General features: G+C 45.8%; 1 protein-coding gene and 1 long non-coding RNA gene across 2 annotated transcripts in view; one reads left to right on the top strand and one right to left on the bottom strand.

The window, feature by feature from the left end:
- Positions 1–5,274: 5,274 nt before the first annotated feature.
- LOC144755732 (uncharacterized) lies at positions 5,275–16,028 on the bottom strand. Its single transcript, XR_013594962.1, has 2 exons — positions 15,894–16,028; positions 5,275–6,144 (listed from the first exon to the last, which is right to left on the bottom strand). It is a non-coding gene; the product is annotated as an uncharacterized LOC144755732 (long non-coding RNA).
- A 168-nt stretch (positions 16,029–16,196) lies between these two features.
- Positions 16,197–25,553, top strand: part of TM9SF1 (transmembrane 9 superfamily member 1) — a 211,503-nt gene continuing 202,146 nt past the window's right edge. The window contains exon 1 of the mRNA XM_078644928.1: positions 16,197–16,318. The gene's annotated coding sequence lies outside the window, so the exon portion shown is untranslated. The remainder of the gene's footprint in view (positions 16,319–25,553) is intronic.

Raw genomic sequence — 25,553 nt, 5'->3', positions numbered from 1 at the left:
ACCAAACAAACCCAGTGTGGGGTGTGGGTTTCAGCGGGCCGGAATGACAGGCGGGAAGGCCAGATATAGTGCGCTATGTTTAGCGAGATTTATTGTGGACACAGGTAGGTGGTGATAACAAGTCTCTGTACAAAGGGCTCTTGGGGTCCTTTGGTCCGGTCCGAGGTAGAGACGAAGTCTGGTCCGGGAGGAAAGGGGAAGACGTCCGGCCGCTGGGCTGCTGTCGTCAGGAAGGTGTGCGTCTTCCGTCTTTTCAGTGCCGTAGGGTCCTTGACATTCGTCGGTGGGCCTCGGAGGTTTGGGGTGAGAGAAGAAACAGAGGGCCGTTAGTATTTTGCTCCTCTCCAGAGTGGTAACAACCACCTACACCGGGAAGTGAGGGAACGGAAAAACGGACAGTGAGGGACGGGTAAAACGGGGAGGTGTAAGAGGCCGACAACTAGGAGGGGGGGGGGAACGGGTCGACAGGGTGCTCGTGGTGAGAAAAGGGGGGGTGGTTCTATCTATATATATATATATATATATATATATACAGTGCTCTCGTGCTCAGCTAGGTGCAGCGCTCTACTATTTACACTAATTACAGCTATCTACAAAAGGCACACGGAGACGGATGACGGGTACTCACGTGGCCCGCCGCAACTCCCTGGTGAGCTGCGGCCGCTCTCCAGCAACCTCCTGAGGACTCCACCAGTCCTCAGACCACACGTCGCCGTCGTCGTCCTCCTCCGCTTCTTCCGCTTGGTTCTCCGACTCCCCGTCTCTCTCTCTCAGCTCCGGTTCCTTCCTTGCTGCCTTCTGCCACAAGTCCGCGGGTTGGAACGCCCTTCGTTGGGGTTCGCCGGTTTTTCTCTCTTCCGGGTCGTGGTCAGGGGCGGGACTTCCGGGTTCAGGAAGGACTGCTTCCGGTTGTCCGTCTTCCGGGTTCCGTCCTCGGCGTGCCTGCAGAGGGAGAGAGAGAGAAGAAGTCCTATGGAGAGGGAACATGTTATCCTCGGGGGCATACGGACTCCTCCCCGCGCGAGGAAGTATCTCCGTTAAGGCAGGTACCGGGGCTTTCCCACATCCCCTTTCCCTAGCTGTCTTTCTTGTGGGGGTGGGAGAACAAGGAAACCGAGATAGGTAATCCGCATTACCCTGTTCGGTCCCTTTTCTATGTTCGGTGGTGAACCTATATGGTTGGAGAGAAAGGAACCACCTAAGGACACGGTCGTTGTGGCCTCGGTTGCGGGCCATCCAAGCCAGAGGGGCATGGTCCGTATATAGCACGAATTCCCTCCCTTCTAGGTAATAGCGGAGACTGTCCACTGCCCATTTAATGGCCAGGGCCTCCTTCTCGACACATGCATAGTTCATTTCCCTGGGATAGAGCTTCCTGCTTATGAATAAAATGGGTCTCTCATTCCCACAGGGGTCTCTCTGGGATAGGACGGCCCCCAACCCTTGATCGGAGGCATCCGTTTGTAGAATGAACGGTTGGCTATAGTCGGGGCTAACAAGCACGGGTCGGGACAGTAGGGCCTGTTTTAATGCCTCAAATGCCTGCTCTAAGGGAACCGAGGGATGCCTCAGGGCCTCTTCTGTTTTGGTGCTCTTCTTTAGCAAGTCGGTTAGGGGGGCAGCTGTTTGGGAAAAGTTCGGTATGAACCGTCTATAATACCCTAGTAGCCCCAGGAAGGCTCTAAGTTCTGTTTTGGTCTGAGGAAACGGGATCGATCGGATGGCCTCTATCTTGTTGTCTTGGGGTCGGATGAGGCCTTCCCCTAGCAGATAGCCCAGGTATTTGACGCTTTGAGCGGCTAAGGTTGTTTTGGCTGGGTTTATGGTAAAGCCGCTCTTGCCCAGCGCGGACACCACCGCCCTGAGATGGCCCATATGTTGGTCCCAGGTAGTGCTGTGTATCACTATATCATCTAGGTAAGCCCCGGCATAGAGGGAGTGGGGCTGTAGGACTCTATTCATGGCCCTCTGGAAGGTGGCAGGGGCTCCGTGTAAGCCAAAAGGCATTACACGGAACTGGAACAGGCCGTCAGGGGTAGAAAAGGCGGTCTTCCGTTTGTCATCGTCTTTCAGGGGTATCTGCCAGTACCCCTTGCATAAATCGAGGGTGCTGATGTACTTCGCTGTGCCGATCCTTTCCACCATCTCATCAACCCGGGGCAGGGGGTACGTATCAAACCGTGAGACCTTATTGACAGCACGAAAGTCGATACAGAAACGCACCGAGCCGTCGGGTTTGGGGACCAGGACTATCGGAGAGTTCCAGCTGCTAACCGACGGCTCGATAATGCCCATCTGTAACATCTGTTCTGTCTCCTTCCTTATTACATCTCTGCGGGCTTCCGGAACACGGTATGGCCTTTGTCTCACGGTTACCCCGGGATCCGTTTGGATGGCATGTTCTACTAGGGTTGTGCGTCCGGGTAGGGAGGAGAAGACGTTCTGTACCGGGGACAGTATGGTTTTTAGTTCCTCTTTCATAGAAGGAGGCAGATCCGGATCTATGCACCCGTCAAAGGGTATGGGGTTAACCACCGGTTCGCCGGACAGGACGGGTCGTGGCCCCTCCCATTTCTTCAGGAGATTGATGTGATATATCTGCCGGACTCCGCGAGTAGGCTCGGTCTCAATCTCGTAGGTGACGGGAGTTACCTGTCGGATGACGGGGAATGGTCCCTGCCACTGCCCTAGAAGTTTGTGGTCAGAGGATGGCAGGAGCAACAATACCAGATCACCGATAGCCAAGGACCTTTTCTTGGTTCCTTTATCGTACTGTTGTTTTTGGGTCGTCTGGGCCTTTTCCATGTGCTGTCGTACAATGTCTCGGATTTGGGTTAGGTGGGTCTTCAGGTTCTCTATATACTCGGGCAGGGGTCGTGTACGATCGGGTTCCGCCTCCCAAGCTTCGCGAGCCATATCTAGGAGTGTTCTGGGAGGTCTTCCATACAATAGTTCATACGGGGAATAACCGGTGCTACTTTGGGTTTTGCACCGGATGGCAAACAGAGCCAGAGGCAGCATCTCCTCCCACCTCTTGCTTTCCAAATCCAAAAGTTTTTTTAGGGTGGCTTTCAGGGTGGCATTGTAGCGTTCCACTAACCCGTCGGTCTGGGGGTGGTAGGCCGAGGTTCTTAGTTGTTTGATTCCTAACTGGGAGCATACCTGACGCATCAAGGCGGATACAAAGGGGGTCCCTTGGTCGGTTAAGATCTCCCGTGGAAAGCCCACCCGTGAGAAGATGGATATCAGGGCTTTCGCTATGTTCTGGGTGGTGGGATGTTTCAGGGCGACGGCTTCCGGGAAGCGTGTAGCATAGTCCACCACCACCAAGGCATATCTACAACCGCTTCTGGAGGGCAACATGGGCCCGATAAGGTCCATTCTAACCCGGCTGAAGGGTATGTCGATGAGAGGCAGAGGGCGGAGGGGTGCCTTGGGGGGTCGGTAGCGGCTGTTCTTCTGGCAGATGGCACATTCCTTACAATATTGTTTGATCTGGCTATACACTCCCGGCCAGTAAAACTTCGAGGATCGCCTGTCCTGTCTTTTCTTCCCCGAAATGGCCGCCCAGGAGATGGCTATGTGCGAGGAACAACACCTTGTCCCGGAATGGACCCGGGATAACTAATTGGGGGGGTTTCTGCGGGTCCGCTTTCCGATACAACAGACCTCTAGACCGGAAGAAGTAGGGACCTACATGCAGCGGGTCCTCGTCGTCAAGGGCCTGTCCCCATGCATTCTGTAGTATGGGATCTTCCTGCTGTGAGGCTCGGAATTCGCGATCCGTCTCCCAGGGATGAAGGGCCTCTTGTACCGGATACGCTTCGACATACCTCCTACGTTCTTTTTTCTTTTGGCTCTTGGTTTTGGTCGGTTTCTCGGGTGAGGGGTTCAGAGATTGGTTTTGCGAAAAGGGGGCTTCCTTCCACCATCTTTCAAGGGAATCGGTGGTGTCTCGTAGGAGAAGGGGTAGACCGCTATAATCACTTCCCAGTATTGCTTGCTCTGGCAGGTTCGGTATTAGTCCTACATTCAGGGTCCTTCCGGGGTCGGTGCTGGTTTGTACCGTGACTCGTGCTGTGGGGTAGCTTTTGGTGTCCCCATGGACACATTTGATGGCAACTGACCCTGTGAAGGGGCCGATGGGTTTCGGCATGTCCTGAGGTCGAACTACACTGTGTCTGCACCCGGTGTCGGCCAGTGCCATCAGGGGTTGGTTGTTGATGTTAACACGACACCGAAACGGTGGGGGGGAGACACCTGCCGTAAGACACACATAATTCCGGGTCACCCCGACCTCCATGGGTTCCTCCTTCTGCGGGCAATGACGGGCGATGTGTCCAAAACCCCCGCAGTGGTAGCATTGAGGCCCGGGTGGGTTTGGTCGGGGCATCATAGGATAAGGCACAAAAGGGACAGGTTCTGGTTTTCGGGGAACAGGAGGCCTGGGTGGACGGATGTGACCCCCATGCGGCCCCCGAGACAGGTGTTCTTCTTTGGGTTTCTGCATTTCTTGGGCTTTGCTGTAGGCGCTGGCTATCTCCACCGCCCTGTCGAGCGTCAGGTGCGCATGCTGGCGCACCCATTTTTGGGTGCCTGGGTGAAGAGAGGCGAGGAACTGTTCCAGGTTGATTTTAGCCACAATCTCGTCTTTCGTGGCCGTAGCGGGTTTCAACCACTGGGTGGTCAGGTCCTGGATGCGATAAGAGAGGGCCCGAGGGGTTTCTTGGGGCCCCTCTCTAACTTGTCGTAGGCGGATCCTATAGGACTCCTCGTCTATCCCCAGACGTTCGAGGATGCAGGTCTTGATGTCGGCATACGGTGTCTGCCCCTGTAGGTTGGCCTGTTGATAGGCAGACTGTAATTCCCCAGTCAACAACGGTCCCAGATAATGTCCCCAGCGATTTTCGGGCCAATTCGCCGCTTGAGCCAGTCTTTCGAAATTTGTGAAAAAGAAGTCGGGGTCTTCCCCCGCGACGTACTTCTGTAAAACCACCGACGGTAAGGGTGCTAGTGGCCTCTGTTGTCCCATCGCCTCCGTGAGTTTCCCAAGAGCCTGGTCCTGGGCTGTGCCTTGCCCTTTCAGGACGTCGTGGAGTTGACCCCGGTCATCCTCCGCGGTTTTCAGGAATTTTTCAATCATCAGTCCGAGCTGTTCCTGGCTTTCGGCCAGCTTCTTGACAGCGGCCTCCATGCCTCCGGGAGATCCCACTTCTGACACCACTTGTGGGGTGTGGGTTTCAGCGGGCCGGAATGACAGGCGGGAAGGCCAGATATAGTGCGCTATGTTTAGCGAGATTTATTGTGGACACAGGTAGGTGGTGATAACAAGTCTCTGTACAAAGGGCTCTTGGGGTCCTTTGGTCCGGTCCGAGGTAGAGACGAAGTCTGGTCCGGGAGGAAAGGGGAAGACGTCCGGCCGCTGGGCTGCTGTCGTCAGGAAGGTGTGCGTCTTCCGTCTTTTCAGTGCCGTAGGGTCCTTGACATTCGTCGGTGGGCCTCGGAGGTTTGGGGTGAGAGAAGAAACAGAGGGCCGTTAGTATTTTGCTCCTCTCCAGAGTGGTAACAACCACCTACACCGGGAAGTGAGGGAACGGAAAAACGGACAGTGAGGGACGGGTAAAACGGGGAGGTGTAAGAGGCCGACAACTAGGAGGGGGGGGGGAACGGGTCGACAGGGTGCTCGTGGTGAGAAAAGGGGGGGTGGTTCTATCTATATATATATATATATATACAGTGCTCTCGTGCTCAGCTAGGTGCAGCGCTCTACTATTTACACTAATTACAGCTATCTACAAAAGGCACACGGAGACGGATGACGGGTACTCACGTGGCCCGCCGCAACTCCCTGGTGAGCTGCGGCCGCTCTCCAGCAACCTCCTGAGGACTCCACCAGTCCTCAGACCACACGTCGCCGTCGTCGTCCTCCTCCGCTTCTTCCGCTTGGTTCTCCGACTCCCCGTCTCTCTCTCTCAGCTCCGGTTCCTTCCTTGCTGCCTTCTGCCACAAGTCCGCGGGTTGGAACGCCCTTCGTTGGGGTTCGCCGGTTTTTCTCTCTTCCGGGTCGTGGTCAGGGGCGGGACTTCCGGGTTCAGGAAGGACTGCTTCCGGTTGTCCGTCTTCCGGGTTCCGTCCTCGGCGTGCCTGCAGAGGGAGAGAGAGAGAGAAGAAGTCCTATGGAGAGGGAACATGTTATCCTCGGGGGCATACGGACTCCTCCCCGCGCGAGGAAGTATCTCCGTTAAGGCAGGTACCGGGGCTTTCCCACACCCAGACATTTCTAAAAACTATACACACAGGGGAACACTGTGTGGTAGGAAATTTGTGCTGTGCGGTGATCTCACAACTTTCCCACACAGATATTGGAGGAAATGTGACTTTGTAGCTAAGGATCGAAGCAAGCCACACACCTCCTTGGACTCCGTCGGGTGTCTAGTTTTCAGAAAAGTCTGGGTTTTTTAGGTCCCCCAGATGTCTGCAAGCTTGAGGCCAAAAACACAGGTGCCCACCTATCTATCACAAAACAACCTGGTATTTCAAGGGGGTCACTAGTGTTTTTGGTCCCGGTCACGGCAGCCATCTAGGGAAACCTGCCAAACCCAGACATTTCTGAAAACTAGACACCTAGGGAGTCCAGGGAGGTGTGGCTTGGGTTGATCCCCCAACATTTTCCTACCCAGAATCCCATGGAAACCTCAAATTTAGCTAAACAAATCACATTTTCCTCACATTTCTGTGTGGGAAATTTCCGAGATAACCGGCATGACACAAGTTTCGGTCCACCCAGCGTTCCCCTAGGTCTCCTCATAAAAAGGGTACCTCACTTGTGTGGATGGGCCAAGTACAAGTAACAGGGAAGGGCCCAAAACGTACTGTAGAGACTTCAAATTATCGATCGCAAAATGACCTGGTTTTGCAAGGGAGTCAACTGCGTTTTTGGTCCCGGGCTCAGCGCCATCTCCAAACAAACCCAGACATTTCTAAAAACTAGACACCCAGGGGAGTCCAGGGAGGTGCGGCTTGCGGGGATCTCCCAACAGTTTCATACTCAGAATCCCCTTCAAAGCTCAAATTTAGCTAAAAATAAAGATACTTTTTTTATTTAATTTTTCTCACATTTCTGAGTGGGATCACCGTGCCGGCACAACTTTCCTACCACCCAGCATCTCCCGAATAAAATGATACCTCATTTTGGTGGATGGCGCAAGAGCCTGCAACTGAGAAGGGCCAAAAACCTAGAGATGGGGCAACACAGCGAGCTCTAAACGCTATATTTTCGTTTATATATGTTTTAGGCTGGCTCTGCATTGGACACCTGCACAAGTGAGCTATCCGTTTTATTGGGAGACCGAGGGGAATGCTGGGTAGTAGGACATTTGTGAATAGGTTTGCTATATTTCCCTAGGTCCCAGCTGAGCTAGGGTCCAAAATCCATAGCTAGGCACATTGTGAAAAATGAGGGTCAGTTTTAACTGGAAAAACGTGATGTGCCCTTTGTGCGTTTTGGTCTGTTTTCTGTCAAGGGCACTAGGCCTACAATCACAAGTGAGGTATCATTTTTAACCAGAGATTTGGGGGAAAGCTGGGTGAGTGGAAGTTTGTGGCTTCCCGCAGATTCCAGAACGTTCCATCACAGAAATGTGAGGAAAATGTTTTTTTTATTTTTGTTACAAAGTTTGAGGTTTGCATGGGATTCTGGGTAACAAAATCTGGTGCAAGCCACATGTCACCCCATTCTGAATTTCCCTATGTGTCTAATTTTAAAACATGTACAGGTTTGCTAGGTTTTTCTAGGTGCCAGCCGAGCTAGGGTCCAAAATCCACAGCTAGTCCAGTTGCGAAAAAGGGTCAGTTTTCACTGTAAAAATTTGAAGGGTCCACGTTGCGTTTTGGGCCGTTTCCTGTTACGTGCATTAGGCCTACCCACATAACTGAGGTACCATTTTTATCAGGAGACTTGGGTGAAGACAGGACCATAGAACAAAAGTTATTACCAATTTACTTTTTATGCATTTCTGCCTTCCAAATGTAAGACAATGTGTAAATAAAAGTAATTTTGAAAAATGTCCTCTAATTCACAAGATAGGACAGGTACCCACAATTTTGGAGATGTGTAAATAACCGCTGCTTCTAAAGTCTATAATTTGTTCCCATTTAAGAAATACATAAGTTTCTTTGCTACCTATTTTTCACTGTTTATATTTAACCAAATGAATTGCTATATAACAGGTACACAATGGAAAAAACACTGCAATGCGCAACCCAGTTATTGGCTCTGGGTAACTCAGGTTCTTGTTGAACCTACAAGTCCTATATATCCATGCAACCAGAAGGGTCCAGCAGACTCAACAGAATACAGCTTTAAAAAATCTGCCATCATTTCAAGAAGTTACAGGTGAATACAAACGTTGATACAATTAGCTGTTTTTTCAACTCAATTTCAATTTGTTTGTATTTCAACTGTAAGTTTCTATAGGAAAACTTTGAAGAATGTACACAAATGATACCTTGCTGAATTCAGACTTTTGTCTACTTTTCGGAAATGAATAGCTTTCCAGGATCCAGTATTGCTTTCACACCCATTTCTTACACTAACTGGAAAGATGTTGTAAGCACAAAAAACAAGAAATATAGGCTACTTACTAGTAAAATGTCAAAACTGTGTGGAAAATGTTGGTTTTCTGACAAACGTCTGCCTGTTCCTGAAAGCTGGGAAGATGGTGATTTTAGCACGACAAACCCCTTGTTGATACCATTTGCAGGGGGAAAACCAGACGCTTTCTTCTGCAGCACTCTTTCCCCATTTTTTCCCCAAATAAACAAAAGTGTGCTGTCTTTTGGCTATTTTTTCGGTCCCTCCATGGAAATCCACAAATCCTGGATATCTTTAGAATCCTTAGGATGTTCGGAGAAAAGGACGTAAATTTGGTGTGAATGCCATATGTGGACAAAATGTTATGGGGCCTAAGCGCAAACTACCCCAAATAGCCCAAAAAAAGACTTTGCTTGCTAGCAGCGAAAGGGTTCAAAGTGTGTGCTTTTATATTTGTTTGTGAATCAAATAAATGATCTCATCGTTTGTGTATTGTTTACATCATTGATTCAATTATTTCATGGGGGTCCCAGGATTCCAGTAATGATTAGGTGGGGGCAGACGCGCAATGCTCATAGGGCTAAAAGGGCTTCAGCGACCCTCATCGTGTGTCAGGCCGTGCTGAGACAGTTTCCCGTGCATACACACAAAGACAGTTTTTAGGTCTTGCCTACGCAGCGCGCATGCGCTGCATAGGGAAAAGACCTTTTGAAATAGATTCAGCTATGCAGCCAAAAACTTGCGCGCGTTGCATTGCTTTCAATGGCAACGCGTGCACCTTTGGTGATTCCCTTGCGAGAGCGAGCTTTGAAACCATTAACAGATGGTTCCTGCTTGCTCCCGCAAGGAAAACCAGCGCAGGCCCCCTCCTCTCTCCCCTCCCCCGGATGCCTCCTTTCAGCGCGAGGCGCGCACGTTTTTTGGTTTTATTTTGTCTGTTAAGCTCCCAGTATCCTCCCTCATGTGTGTTCTGTATGTTTGTACTTTGATACTAGGTAAACCAGGACCGGAACGGAAGACTGGTGGAATTTCCATATGCATTTGCTATACATCACAAGAGCGTTGTTGTGGCAAAAGAGAAGTGTGCTCGCGGCCAGTGATTATACGGGCGTGACAGCACGTCTCACAGTATTTACCGGGTGGTGGTGCATCAGGGATTTCGGATAGTCGCATTTTATTGTTTTACTTTTCCTTTCCTTGCGGTCCTTATGTATCTTGTAAAACAGAGTTTGCAGTATTCACTGCTCATCAGCGGAGTTCACATGTTCACTTTTTGGAAAGTGACATCAGTGTGGTGCGCAGCCAAAGACTGGGGAGCACCAGTATGAAATGGGTCTTCCGGCAAATTACGTCACACTACTTCTCAAAACCCATGCAAACGTCACACAGAGGAATATCCCAGGAGGCCATTAGATGTCAGTTTGAATTGGGCCCTGCGGTGAACGACGTCACACTACTTCTCAAAACCCACGCAGGCGTCACACATCCTTGGAAGGCTACTGTTTGCGAGATTAATTCTAAATTGTTAGTAGGGTAAGATGACGTTTTAGAAAGAGCTGTGAAACCAGTTTCTGCTCAATCCTTTGCCTCATGTCCAGTGGGCAATACTATTTCCTGCAGGGCCCCGGTGTCATGCCGTCTGAATGCGGACCCCAGGGCCAGGTGTTTTTTTTTTTTTTATTCCCATGGCCAGGTGTGAAGAAATCCAGGGCTCACTCTGCTTTGACGACGAGTCTGGGCACAGACAACCTGTACAGCTTTGAAGAAGCCGGACATTGGACAGGCGCGTGCAGCTTTCACGAGGAGCCCAGGTACAGTATAACCTGAAGGTGCCTTCTAAAGCACAGCCGACAGGTCTCGCATGCTTTCCAACAAACTCACGGTGGTTCAGGACAGGCCTCAGACTTTCAAAGGGTCCCCGTAGCAGGGATGGCTCTGCCCAGCTTTCTGTAGGACAGGTCTGGCCGACTGACCATCTTTCCAAATTACCCCCAGCAGGAATGGCCTGAAGTCAGCAAAGGACACGCGTGTGCCTCTTTCACACGAAGCCCGGCCACAGACAGGACTGACCACTGCAGTTTTAACAAGGAGCCGGTCACAAAGAAGTGCTGAGAAGACTCATCTTCGAGGAGCTATGCCATGAGACTAGTGTATCCAGATTTGACCCGTAGAACAGACTGGACAGGGCTGTGCAGCTTTGTAAGTGTACAGGGCAGGACGGCGCAGATAAATCGCCCATACCCGTAAGGAGCTGCAAGGAGCCCTCCCAAGTACTACACATTCCGGGAGTTGAACAGAGACGCACAGGCAGCTGTGCATATTGCCAACACAGCAGCAGGGAGGTCAGGGGCATTCCCAGCGAGGCTCCCAAGGTTATGGGTCCCTTCCCATCTATACATTAAAAGATTTATCAGGGTGAGGCAGTGGTGTCTAACATGCGACGTGTGCTTAAGATTTAGCATCAATACAAATTTCAACATAATGACAACAGTAAAAGTGTAAGTAACGACGCACAATTTGTAATTCTGTAGTAAGTATTAGGTTTATTACTCCAAAGAATATCGTGCAATAAATATCCATGTGTCCTTTGTTTGCAGATAGTGTGGTGCAGAGTTTTGGAGCAGCACTTGAATTAACATTTGGCGCTATAAACAACAGCAAAGCACCAGAGAGTTGACGGACACCTCCGTTTGCACCGCTTAGCGCTTTCTGGGCGCCTGTGCAAAATCAGTGTTATTTTTGTGAGGTTGTATTTTGAATATTGTTAGAGGAGGGAGCTCAATGACCATATCCTAACATATGTGACGATATTTGAGAATTTGGCAGTAAAATATATAATATTGAGAGAAAAAAGTAAGATTTGTCTGTCCAAGACACTAAAGGGCCCATTGAAGCTTCTCATGAGTGAGTCTACGTTTCAAAGCTCGAGGCACACAAAAGGGCGAGTCCTGGGCTTCATTCAAATGATGGTGAACTATTTAAGATTGCTCTAAAATGAATCAGCGAATAGCATAACTCTTGGGGATCTAGGACCGTTTAAAGAAAAGCACATAGATTGTGTGCCATGTTCATCTTTTCCCTGAAGAACGTGTTTTCTTCGGCATCCTTGACGGTGCCTCATTTGCACTCCTGTGAGAAGAAGTGGGGGCGGGGAAGGGGGGGTGATGGTGTAGACGAGGAACTATAGCCAAATTTCAGGGGGGGGCTGAAAAATATTTCGGGGGCGGGGGGGGGCCAATTCTTCCAACCATAGACAGAGTGACTGACAGAAGGGGTGAAAACACAACAAACGCCTAATTTACATGTAAATGGTCTTTTAAAGACCTGTTAAGTACTCGGGTACGGCTGCAATTAGATGGTCGCCAGCCTGCAAAGCAGCCTGCAAAGCTGTGTCAGCCCGGGCTGACACACACGACGGGGGAGGGTGTCCCGTGAGCCCAATGGGAGTTGCGCGCCTGGTTGAAGACGTTAACTTTTACACTCTTCCTTTTCTTTCTTGCATTATTTCGTGGTGTGGTTGTCAACTTTTACAAGCCACAAAAAGTTGGACTAGGACAATATACGAGAAAGAAAAGTTTCGTTTCGGAAGCGGTGGTAGTTTTCTGCCCTCGCTTGTGCTGTGCGTCGCAAATAATGGGGCGTGCAAAGGAGCACAAGGGCTGAAGGCAACGTCACAAGTCCAGGAAGGAGGAGAGAGGCTGCTGCCAGCAGCATCCGAGCTCTGGGCAGGGGGGAAGGTGGGCTGAGCTGGACTACGGAGCAAGAGCACCCCTCCCTTCTTCGAGCCACTTTTCATCAGTTTATGCCTAGTGCGTGTTGCCGTTTACTTTTCCATGGGTCCACCAATTGAAGGACCATAGATGAGTGGCTTTTGTTTGCAGTGGGCTTTATAAAAAGGATGGTGGGGTATTTGTGGTCATTTTTAGGTCTTGCGTGCCAATGCGCTTGCGCATTGCTGGTGAGAATTATAGTAAGTGGAAAAGAAAAGTCTACCAAAACGGCTGCAGATCCCATACAGTTCATGTGAGACAGGCGCGTGCACGCCAGCCACATAACACACCACCATTTGTCTGTGCCTGACTTCAAAGGCTGCCACTCCCCCACCCCCCCCCGCGTGCACATCGCACACCACCATTTGTCTGTGCCTAGGCATCATTCAAAGGCTGCAGCTCCCCCGCCCCCGCGTGCACATCACGCACCACCATTTGTCTATGCTTATGCATCGTTCAAAGGCTGCAGCTCCCCCGCCACAGCAATGCCAAGAGCTTGTTCTCCTTTTCTTTCTTTTCCGTTTGTTACTTTTTATACTCCTCAATCTCTTGTGTATTTCTTTCATTTTGCTTTCTCGTAGTTTGTTGCATTTTAATCTAACATTTTCACACTCTTTAGTTTTCACTATTAGGTCTATCTTAGTCACGGTCTCTCTTTCTCCACCAGCACTCATCATACCTTTTTTTTAAACATTCATTTTGGATTCTCAATCTCGTTGTTTTTTTGTGTAGGCACAGGGAGATTCTGTGGTTTGGCCAGAAGCGCACATGTGGAGCCGGCGCCGAGATTCTAACTTGGTTCCCAAATAGGTGGCTCTGGTCGGTACGCTTTATCCGGTCCCCATTTGCCACTGGCGAGCATTTTTTTGGGCATGCGTTCTTTCATTTTCTCCATTTGAGCTTGAGGAACATTATTGCCTCCTCCCCTCTCCTCCCTCCCAGGGTAAGTACATCGAGCTGAAAAATGCAATTTCTGTCATGGCCCTGTGATTGCCATTTCCATGTGCGCGGCAAAATGTGAGAGTTTTAAAGCTGATCCGCGTCAAGAACTTACTGCTTTTGGAGGGATGCCCCCCTCGGTGCCAGTGTTTTAGCCAGTACGTCATGGGCCTTAGTGCAGGGAAGGAAATTGGCTTCTGAACCGCTATTTCACTTGGGATAACCGCAATAATCAGGGTTCGGTGGGCCCCGCAGGCCAGTGGTCGAACAATAGCCTAGGGTGGTGGTGGGATCCAAGGGCTCCCTCCAACACTGCACTTGCGCTGGGGACCTTACAGCTCCTGAGTCCGGAGCGCCCACTCGGTAAGCTATGCGGGGGGCGAGCCCGCCAAGCATACAGAGTGCGTGTACAGTAGCTGGCCTCGTTGGTTGTTAGAGGAAAGCATACTGCTGAATAAATTAACTAATGGTCTGCGACAGACGGCAACTAATCACCGTCTCAAAAAACACCAAAAAGTGATTAAAGAAATTTGGTAGAAAAAAAAAAAAAAAAAAAAAAAACGAACAATGGCCTTGCTCATTTTTACTAATTTAAAACTCCTAGTTAATGTATTAGAAAACAGATTTTACGTATAGTTTAGTTTCTTAAAAATTTAGTGTGATAGCTGCAGTGGTATACGTAAATGCATTTTCAAACTACTTGGAAGGGCAGAAGGAATCATGGTGACTGGATAGGATACCTATGCAAGAAATCCGTGGCCAGTGCTTTCCAAAAATACCCTAGGTTTGAAATCTGAATAGTATTTATTCTAATCCGGAATTTTGTTGAGGAAATATTAGTTTATTTTGCACTTACCAACGTGAAAATTACCGGGTAACTTAAATGATAGCATTTTATCAGCTCACTGAGGCCCTGCTCCATTTGTCTCACTGAGCAGACTTATTTGGGAACATTTTATGATGTTGCCGGTTTTGGCTTGATGTGTCCAGTTTGTTGTGGGCGGCATCAGCCAAGTCACTGTTGGCTGCACATCCAAGAAACCAATCACTAAAGCTGCATAGGCTTTATGGGGATGCTTTTATTGCAGGTCAGGGCAGTGGTGTTTTATGTTCTTACACTAACGTCAGTGGTGGAAACGTGCCCCGCAGCACACATGCGCCCCTCAAACAGCTTCTTCCAATCCTCCCCCTATCTCCTTATCTCTCAGCCTGAAACAGGATCTACCACAGCAGTCGAGGGGGAGGGGCGGGGCAGCAGGACCCAAATGTTTCCCTTGTGGCTTTTATGGTTGTCATGTTGGGCTTCCTGCACATGGAGTTAATTTGTCGTCTTTTATCTTTCTCGGCCTGTGTGCCTGAATGTGAGGTCTGACGAGGTCTGACAGGGACTAGGTATGTTAGGAAATGGGGAGAAATGTATGTTTTTAGGTCGAGCCGAAGACATCTATCCATCGCCCTCCCTCTATCCATCTATCGCCCTCCCTCTATCGCCCTCTATCCATCTATCGCCCTCCCTCCGTCTTTCTATCGCCCTCACTCTAGCTCGCGCATCACGACAGCATCACTCAGCACCACCACAGCATCACTCAGCACCACCACAGCATCACTCAGCACCACCACAGCATCACTCAGCACCACCACAGCATCACTCAGGGGCACCACAGCATCAATCTGTGCAACCATTCAACAACAACTGGTTCAAATATGTTCTCTCAATGTTTCAAGCTTTATTACAAATGTCACAAAAAGATGTTAATAGTTCACTTCTGTTCTTGGATTTTCGTCACAATAAAATACACTGAACATAATCTTCACGAAAGTTATTTACAAAAGTTTAAGCTATTGCCATTATAAATTACAATAGCTTTTATTTAAGTATTAATTATAACAAAAAATGTAAAGCCATTGTGATTTTTGTAATATCAATACATCTAAGTCACGTAAATACAACACATATTGCATTACAAATGCTATAGGTATCACATTTGCAAAAGTTAAAACTATTGGCATTGTAAATGACAAAGCTATTAATTTAGCTATTTTCAAAACCAACACATAAATAAAAAATGTGTCATTTACAATACCAATAGCTCAAACTTTCCTAATGCGAGACCAATTGCATTGCAAATGCTTGTTTACGATTGTAGGGTCGGCTGGGATATGATGTCCTCTGTACAGTTTCATCCACTTATAAGGTCCCAAAGGCAAGATCTATTGGCTATGCCAATGCTCATTGAGCTAATCGTAGCCGCACCCGACTACTTCACAGGTCTTTAAAAGACCATTTACAGGTTACCGAGGCTTTGTTGTTTTACATCCCTATTCTGCCTACTGCTGGAAGAATTACCCCACTGAAATTTCGCTCTAGTTGCGCCTCTGAGTGGCGTTGCAGAGTCATTCAAAAGGTTAAGAACCACTGTCCTAGACAGCTATCAGATCCCGGCAGAGCCATCTATGGCTGTCACCACAGACCTGAACGAACAAAGACCTAAAACGGGCTTGCCCAGCACTGTCAGTCGTGAACAGACATGGCTCAATCAACCATCGCTCACTGAATCACCTTAAGCCTTTTAGCCCGTTGCTCCACCTACCTCCTCTCTGCTGACTTCGTATTTACAGCAGGCGGCAGTAGCCTGACCTTTCTGGCCCGAGAATTCTAGTTCCGCCTAATCCCAGACCGACTCACCTCAAGCAGAGTTCCATGTAAACTACACACACCCCAAAAGAAGGGCGGAACTCGCCAACTTTAAGAGGCGGGATTGGACAGCGGCACGTGCGGACTCCACAGCCAATCACCATTGAGGGTGATATATGGTGCAGTGGTATTGGTTGGGCTCCCCAATGCCTGCAACACTTACGCATTTTACACGTTAGCAACGACCAATCCCAGTCTATGTTCAGCCACAGGCTTGGATGATGTGCGACCCGGAAGTGCCACGGTTTTAAGGACAACTTACATCCGTTAAGAGATCGGCTGGTGACGACGGACGTGAGGCTGTACTCACGGATGGTCCGCGTAAGTAGTGGGCAGGTGTCCCCAGTAGTTGGAAAATGATGGTATTTAGCGTATGCCTTCGTTACGGGGGCCATACGACGAACCCAGTCTGCCCTCGCTGTTCACTTTTCAGCGAATCCATCCTACTTTTCTGGCTCGTAGTTGCAGTACACGGCACATTGCATTTATAGCCTGAAACGCAGCGCCACAAAAAATGCATTTCTCTTGTGGTAATGCTTCCATTAATGTCTCCCTTCTATTTACACGTTGCAATAATGATCCACGTGGTGTGCTATTCTTGCGTTAAAAGCTAATATACTGTACTTGGTTACACTATTGCCTCTATTCTTTATACAGGTTTGCGGTAATGCCTCTTGTACTGTAGTATTTTTGCATTATAGGTTAACATACTATAATGCTGAGCTTCCATGTAATCCAGTGGATGACTCTTTTTAAGCACTCCCATGACCATCCATTTGAAGCTATCGGGCGCCATTCAGCAAACTGTAACCGTCCCTGGCAGTGGCAGCACACATACCACCCCACCCCTCGTAGTCACCTGCTGGAGGTGGAACTGGCGCTCTGTAGCCACACTTTGTGTCCCTCCCAATGCAGCTTTCTGAGGCTCTCTTCATCAGGCCCGGTTCTAGAGGGTGGGCCGGGCCCACCCAAACATGAGCCTTGGCCCTCCCAGAGAGGACATGAAGGCCAATAAAACATGGGCACTTTAATTTAAAACGTTCCTATCAACGTTGTTTTTCTTCCAGTTCTGGGAGATGCGTGATTGGGGATGGCTGTGAGAAAGAGCCCAGGGCCAATCACCCGACTCCTTTTAGAAAGGTGAGCTGTGTCGTGCAAGTACAATAGGGCCATGGCAAGGAAACAAGTTCTTTATTTGACAGAGTAACTTTTTCCTACCATCCAGTGCTGCGTGGATATTTCCATTTCTGTTCAGCATTGGAGAAAAGGAGTTTGTTTATTCTGATTCACCTTTCCTGACTCCTGCTACTGCTTATCAGATCTGACACAAGGAGTAGGTAAAAGAATGTGTTGCTATTTGTTTTTATTTTTAAAATCTGCAAAGGCCAAGCAAGGCACATCATTTGTGTATGCTTCATTTAAATACTTGTTATCATTATAATGGCCATGGATGCAAGACAACAACAAAAAATGTCCTGAGAACTAGTGATTAATGATCCTGCAGGAGAGCAGTCCTTTGCCTGTTGGTAGTTTTGAAATGCAGATAAGCTGCATTTTATTTGGATAGTTCAGTGTGTTACTGCCTTTGTCGCAGAGGTTCTTGTGTTACTTGCAGTTCAGAAGTTACAATCCTAACATAGGACAGTGACCTATGAACTGTCATCAAGAGCTGCATACAAACATGAATGGTAATGTTAGAACTTCACTTTTTTGTGTTACTGCATAGTTAGAAATTCCCAGTCTGTCATTATTTTAATGTTTTAAAAAAGAGTTTGGGCTGATATACATTTTTATTAGTAAAGCCAACCCCCAACCACTGGGGTATGCTTCTAATCCTGATTTTGTGCTTCCCCAGGTCAAACCCTCTTAAAATATACTGCCCACCAGTATGGATGACATGTAATTCCTACACCTTATAATCCTCATTGGCTCATGTGACATTCCCTATAGACTGATTTACATACTTGTATGATTCATTGTCTCTGTATAATGTGCGTGTGATGTAAAGTACTGTGACACTATACACTGAAATGAGTAGAGCTATACAACAAATGAAATGCATATGAGATGGGGCTACAGAGAGATAAAGGGCACTGTTGGAGGGTGATAATAATGGCATCTGTGAAGAACGGTCATTGGTGGGGCACCAAAAAAGACTTTCGCACTAGCGCAAAAACCGGCCCTGTCATGGCCTTTCTGTTTTGATTTAATTAGCAGTCAGGTCATTAGGGCATCTGTGAAGCATATTTTAAAGTGTGTGCTAATTATATTTACTGCTATATTCAATGTTTTAAATTTGAAGGTGATTTTACTAATGCTTTTAATGGGAATAATGAAAGTAGAGCTGGGTGGGGCAGATATGAGGCTGTGGCCCAAGGTCAGCTGTGAGATAAGGTGCACAGGAGAGGGATGGTAGAAAAGTGGAGGATAATCGGGCCTGGAAGTACTTGTTTTGAAACCTGGCCTGTTGGAATTTGAGGGTTTGCACTTAAGTCCAGACATTGCTATTACTTTCAAATAACTCTCCACATGCTCTGTATACACACAGAATTGATCTGTTGTATCATGGTGACTGTTTGCACGTGAATATAATGTAATCTAAGGCTTGTAGGCTACCACAGGAAGCGACAAATTGGGCCCGCAGTGGCCCACCCAAATGCACCCTTGGCCCTTCCAACTAACAATTTCTGGATCCGGGCCTGCTCTTCATACTCTAGTGATGTCATAATGCCCTGTTCTTCAATGTTATTGTTCTGAGGCGCTTGGCACACAGTACCACCCAATGTATAAGACTTGTGGATACAGCAGGTGAGAGGTCATCCTCGATGCTGCAGGAATGTACCGTATAAACGCATCACGACCTGCTGTCTTAATTTAATTGCTGACGAGGATGGGCTAGAGACCGGGTGCGTGTTAAGGAGTCTGGATGTTTGCTACCTTACTACTCAAACGGCGTGACAGTAAAGTTCTTGGTTGCCTTGGAAAGAATCAAATGCAACGCGGAATTATCGTTTCGAGACAACCAATTGTGCACTTGTCAGGTCCTGAGCCCCCCCCCCTAGGTTTACTATATGGAAATGTTCTGGGGCCCAGCAGCAACTTGGGCGGTTGCACTAGTAATTTTTATTGATAAAATTACTAATCCTAGGAATACGAAAAATAAGGATCCCCTTTTTCATGACAAAACCTCTTTTGACCTAGTGTTATGGTTCTGATGTATTTAGTGTCCGGATAGAATGTGTGGTTAGAAATGGAGGTGCATAAATGGTGAGCGTGTGGGATGAGACGGTTGACTAAGAAGCTGATAGGACATTCGCCTGTCTGCTTCTGCAATACTATGAATTACTACTATTTCATATAAATTGATCATATCATGTGGATTAATATACTTTACAAAGTTGGCGACTGGCTTGGCGAAAACCATTTTGAGGTGAGGGAGCAGATGGGTATTCCTGTATCGAGCGAAGAAGAAACTGCTACCTGCAGCTGCTGTAATCAGGTGATAAAAAATATCACAAGCATTTACTAAGCTGCATTTTCTTACTTTAAGGTACATGCTGCATTCATAGTGCCGAGATCGGCAACCCTCTGCTTAGCAGTAAATAGTTGCGCTGCACAAAATAATACAGTCCACACAAGTTTTAGTTGGGAAAAGTTTGCAGCAGGTTTATTACATACAAGGAGTATGCCAACTTGGTGGATTAATTTAAGGGCAATTCAAGGGCAGGCAGCGGTGACTCACCTAAGCTGCCCTGCCCACCTGATGAGCCAGCCGCACCATGGCCAATCCAATCGGTGTGTAATAAGTCGAATAATAATACACTTGTTGATTAAATTAAATGATTTATTCCAAAGAACAAACTCCACCCGGCAGCGGAGCGTCTGATCAGCGGCAAGCCTACGGTTACAAAGGCAAACCGTAGATCTAACGTTCATGCACGGGTGGTTATACATTTGTACAATAACATGTTATGCGCGAGTTCACAATCATATCGTCATACGTCGCGTGTGGCTCCACATGGTGTGTGAAGTTCCACGCGGCGTATGACGCGACTTTATACACTTACATTACATCACCTTCCTCCTTATAACAATGAATAAAGAAAAATTCAGAAGATACCTAGAATTTCACAAATTCATTGTATCTTTCTGGTGTTTTAATGCGTCTACCGAAGGAAGAAAATTGTTGATTAACAGTATTGTTTTGAATATCCACACTTTGTCTAACAGGAAGAGGTTCATCAGAATGACATGAAGTATTCAAATCATGTCTGATCGTAAGTGGTTCATTATTTTGACAAGAATCATTTTTGTGTGGACCATTGATCCAAAAAGACCAGTCTAAATCATCAGAAATGTCTAAATCATCAGAGATGTGAGAGTTTACTTTACCCTTAATAATTTCAACTTGACATTCTGTAATCTTTACTAATTGACGTTTATTCCACCAACCTCTTTTATTAAGGAAAGCGGATCCTTTGCTGACTTTTAATACTTGAACAGGTGTACCAAATTTTGAACGACCTTTTGTTACTTTTCCCGGATTTTTAATTAACACCCAGTCACCTACTATAACATCAACAAGATTACTGTTTAATCCCTTGTCAAAATTTAATTTCATTTGGTCTTGTTTTTCTCTTACTACCTTCTTAATTGAATGAAACTCAGGATTTCTTTTCACAGAATCTCTTTGTAACCATGGTGGAAACAAAACAGAACGATTTTCTCTTCCTCTTAAAAGGGAAAAAGGGGATACGCCAGTTACACAATGTGGGGATGTGTTATAATGCCAGATTTTTCGAGTAACGAATTCTCCTACTTTATACCCACAAGAGATTGCAGTCTGGATACCCTCCTTAATTACTCTATTTCCTCTTTCCACGAGGCCATTTGAAGATGGTGAATACAAAGCTACTTTAAGTTGTTTGATATTTAACTCTTCTAGAAACGTATGCATTTTATCAGATACAAAATGTGTACCATTATCTGTAACTATACATTTTGGGGTTCCTTCTAGATCAAAAATTTTCTTCAGAAAAGTAATGGTGGAGTTTGAATCTGGTGATTTAACAAAATCAAAGTTTAACCACTTAGAAAAATAATCGACTAAAAGGATCACATATTTATTCTCCTGTTGTAGAATGGAATATGGACCTGAAAAGTCTACTCCAACTTTTTCCCAAGGTGAATTAGGAAATTCCGTGGGATGTAAAGGTTTCTTCATAGTGCGCCAATGTTTATCAGATAACAAACACTCAGGACAAGTATCAATTAGACTCTTGACTTGGGCATCTAAGGATGGCCACCAATAGTTTTGCTTAATCCGCATAGAAGTCTTTGTTATTCCCAAATGTCCTTGATGTGCCAAATTAATAATGGATTCTCTAAACTTAAAAGGGGGAACACATTTCTCACCTTTGCGAACAATATCATTTTCGTCAGAGTTCCATCAGCCACTTGAGCGAAACTCCGTAGCTCTCCGCTCAAACTTCTCGGTTCAGGCCAATGGTGAGTAGAAAATTCTATAACCTTCAACAAAACATTATCATCTTTAGTGCCATTTTTCCACTCTTCCTCTGAAATGATAGTATTAACTTCTTTTATGGCATCAATTAATGTGACACTTTCTACTTCTTCCACTACTGAGTCTTCTTCATCATCTTTGGACATAGCCATTCTGGATAAACAATCAGCACGAAAAAAAATTCCACCTACTATATGCCTAATTGTAAAATTGAACTCTTGTAACTTTGACACTAGCCTCATGAGCCGAGCTGATAAGGATGTAGAACTAGGTTTGTTGAAAATATAAATCAGGGGGTTGTGGTCAGTCACTAACTCGAATTTTCTCCCCCAAATGTACATTTTAAACTTGTGAACTGCCCAAGAACAAGCTAACGCTTCCCTTTCTATTGTACTGTATCTTTGCTCAAAATCTTTTAATGCTCTAGAGGCGAATGCGACAGTTTGTTCTTGTCCGTTCACTTTTTGAGTAAGAATTGCCCCTAAACCAGAAATACTTGCGTCTACAGTAATAATTGAAGTGGCATCCTCCCTAAATGCATGAATGGCTTTTGCAGAAATAATCATTTTTTAACCTCGCAAAAAACTTTATTTAAATCGTCGGTCCAAATGAAATTCGATCCTTTTCTTAAAAGTTGTCTTAGTGGTTCAACCAACTGCGAATAAGATTGCACAAACCTGGCATAGTATTCTGCCAGACCGAGAAAAGAACGCAAAGCGTCTTTATCTGGGGGAGGTTTTGCATCTTCAATAGCTCTAACAACGGAAACTTTAGGAGTAATGCCTTTGTCTGAAACAGTATGACCCAAATACTCAATTTCATTTACTGCTATTTTGCATTTCTCTTTACTAACTGTCATATTTTTAGACATTAAAATTGATAAAACTTTTTTAAGAATTTTGTTATACTCGTCTAAAGTTTCTGCAAAAATTAGAATGTCATCCAGGTATGCTTGGACGCCTGTAATTCCTTGCAGTAATTCATCCATTAACTTCTGAAACACACTACCTGCCGACGCCAGTCCAAAAGGAAGGCGTAGGAATTTGAAAGCTCCAAAGGGAGTAATGAAAGAAGTGAGTTCTTGTGACTCTTTGGATAAAGCAACCTGGTGGTATGCTGACCTCAAATCTATTAGTGAAAACCACTTTGCCTGACCAATGTTTGCTAGTAATTCATGAATCCTTGGTAGGGGGTGGCAGTCGATAACAATGTTCTTATTTAAAGAGCGTAAATCCGCACACATCCTAATTTTTCCAGTCTTTTTTCGAATGACTACAATTGGTGCGACCCATTGAGAAGAATTGATAGGAGAAATAATACCTTGTTTGCATAAATTATCTAACATTTCTTTTAACTCTGTTCTAACGCTTAAGGGAACTGATCTGACTTTGTGTATAACAGGTTGAGCCCCTGGGACTAATCTTATTTTATGCTCGAATCCCTTCACGTTCCCAATCTTCTCTTCAAAAACAGGTTTAAATTCTGATAAAATGTCCTGAATATTTACACTAGAATTCTCTATATTAGCCACAGAAAGCCTATCAGGAACTGTTTTAAATTTAGGTAAGTCTCCAACTTTGATGGGATTATCGTCACCTGGAACCAGATAAAGTCCCATCAAGGCTAAATCTTTCCATCCCACGATGTTTTTGCCTTTTTCGGCTACATACATTTTTGTAACAGTTTCTCTCCCCAAACACTGAACCAAACCTTCAAAATAACCCAACATATTAATATCTTTTTCACCAAACGCTCTTGGATTCACATCTGATTTCAACAATTCAACTCTTTTGTCCCATTTTTCATAAAAAGTGGAATCTCTGAGAATGGTATATGGCGAACCCGAATCCGCCATGACCTGTAACTGAAAATTATCAATAATGGCAGAACATAAAGGACCCTTAATAGATTCTACATCGCCATTGGAATCCAGAGTTACGATAATGTTTTTAAATGAGGTTGTAAAATCATCTATATCAATGCAATTAATATTAGAGTTTTTCTTTGCAAATCTACAAACACCTTGAAAATGGCCTATTTTTTTGCAAATTGAACAACGTTATTTTATAGCTGGACAGTTTGTAGCATTTGCTAAATGATCCTTTGAACCACATCTGTAACAGAAAACGTTCTTTTTCTTTTGGAAATTTTTACCTTGACTTTTGTTTTTAGGATTAATTGCACAAACAGCATCTTCTTGGTCAGAATCAGGGTAGTCTAAAGCATTCATTCCTTGTTTGGATGGTTCCATCACTACTTTACTGGTTAAAGCAGATCGTTCAATACTGAGAGCCACGTCAATAACTTCATTTAAAGATGGGTTTTTACATCCAAGAATTCTTTGTTTGATTTTTCTAGAGACACAATTGAACACGAACTGGTCCCTTATGAATTTATCCGGAGAAGGTTCAAAATTACATGTGATAGCAAGGACTCTAAGTGCGGCAATGTATTCTTCAACCTTCTCTTCCTCCTTCTGTTTCCTGGAATAAAAATTGTGTCTTTCGAGCATGATGTTGGGCTCATCACAAAATTGTTTTTTTTAGTCTAGCGATGGCTTCAATATATACATTCCATGTATTATCTCCACTTTCATCTTGAGAAATAGGGGGAGCAATAGGAACTATACTTTAAAAAATTCGCTGGCCAGCTTGACCTAAACAACCAAAAAGTAATGCGAATTTTCGTTGTGCAGAATAACCACCAGCGTCCATGGCAACTAAATGGTTTTCGAATAAATCAAACCATTCTGACCAAATGATGTTAGGGGTCCCTGGTTTGTTTAAGAAAGGAGGTGGTTGTGTAATCTGTTGCCATTGGTTATCAGACATGTTTAAAATTGAAGGGTTAAATAGAGCAACTCTTAACACACTTTAAAATGATGTAGCTATTTTCAATTTGTAAATAAATAACTTCTATCACATTTATTTGTAAGTATACAATTCTAAATGATAGCTTATTCCTGAATTGAAGAAGCGTGCATATCGCAGTAGTGATATGCAGGTTGTAAATATGTAATTCCAAACAATAGCTTAGTCTTGAACTGAAGAAGCGTGCGTATCGCAGTAGTGATACGCAGAGATTAATTTATTCAAGCGTGCGCATCGCTGGTAAACATATAATTGAATAATAGAGCGTGCGTATCGTTGTAACTGTTTGTAATATGATTGTTTGTAATGATAATTTTTAATAGCGTGCGTATCGCTGAAACGATACGCGTATAAGTCTTAAAACTTGAGTTGACTTGAATGAATTTTGAAATAAACAAATAAGAGATTAACAGTACCTTGTTCCAGACGTGGAAAACGTCTACCTCTTTATTTGTTTTCTTTCGTCGAGCGCGATCCAATTGAAATGCGCTTTGAATACGCGATTGTAATTGTCCAATGGGTGAGGTTCAGTTTTGCCAAAACAAGGATATGTGACGAATCAATGAACCTCTTTCAATATTGGTAACCCTATTGGACGTCTTGACGCGTTGAAATGCCTGACGTGCTGAAGAGCTCCGTATCCTTGAAGTGCAGCCAAATACGAGGATGAAGTATCCGAGCGTAAGTGAATAAAATTTCTTCTTTGCGTGGGAAAGGGTGGAGTTTGGTTCCCAGCGTCGCCAAAATGTAATAAGTCGAATAATAATACACTTGTTGATTAAATTAAATGATTTATTCCAAAGAACAAACTCCACCCGGCAGCGGAGCGTCTGATCAGCGGCAAGCCTACGGTTACAAAGGCAAACCGTAGATCTAACGTTCATGCACGGGTGGTTATACATTTGTACAATAACATGTTATGCGCGAGTTCACAATCATATCGTCATACGTCGCGTGTGGCTCCACATGGTGTGTGAAGTTCCACGCGGCGTATGACGCGACTTTATACACTTACATTACACGGTGCTACCAATTTGTGGGGGTTATACCCCTTACATATCATTGGCCACCAGGCCATGCCTTTTAGTCACGTCCTTTTACGGGCGGAGTGTAACTAGGCAAGCCCCCGGTTGCTCAGCCTTACAGCCGTCGCTCTCCACCA

The sequence above is a fragment of the Lissotriton helveticus genome, chromosome 5_1, assembly GCF_964261635.1.
Source record: "Lissotriton helveticus chromosome 5_1, aLisHel1.1, whole genome shotgun sequence".
NCBI classification, from domain to species: Eukaryota; Metazoa; Chordata; class Amphibia; order Caudata; family Salamandridae; genus Lissotriton; species Lissotriton helveticus.
The sequence above is the reverse complement of the archived record's forward strand: the minus strand, read 5'-3'. Positions and strand labels throughout refer to the sequence as shown.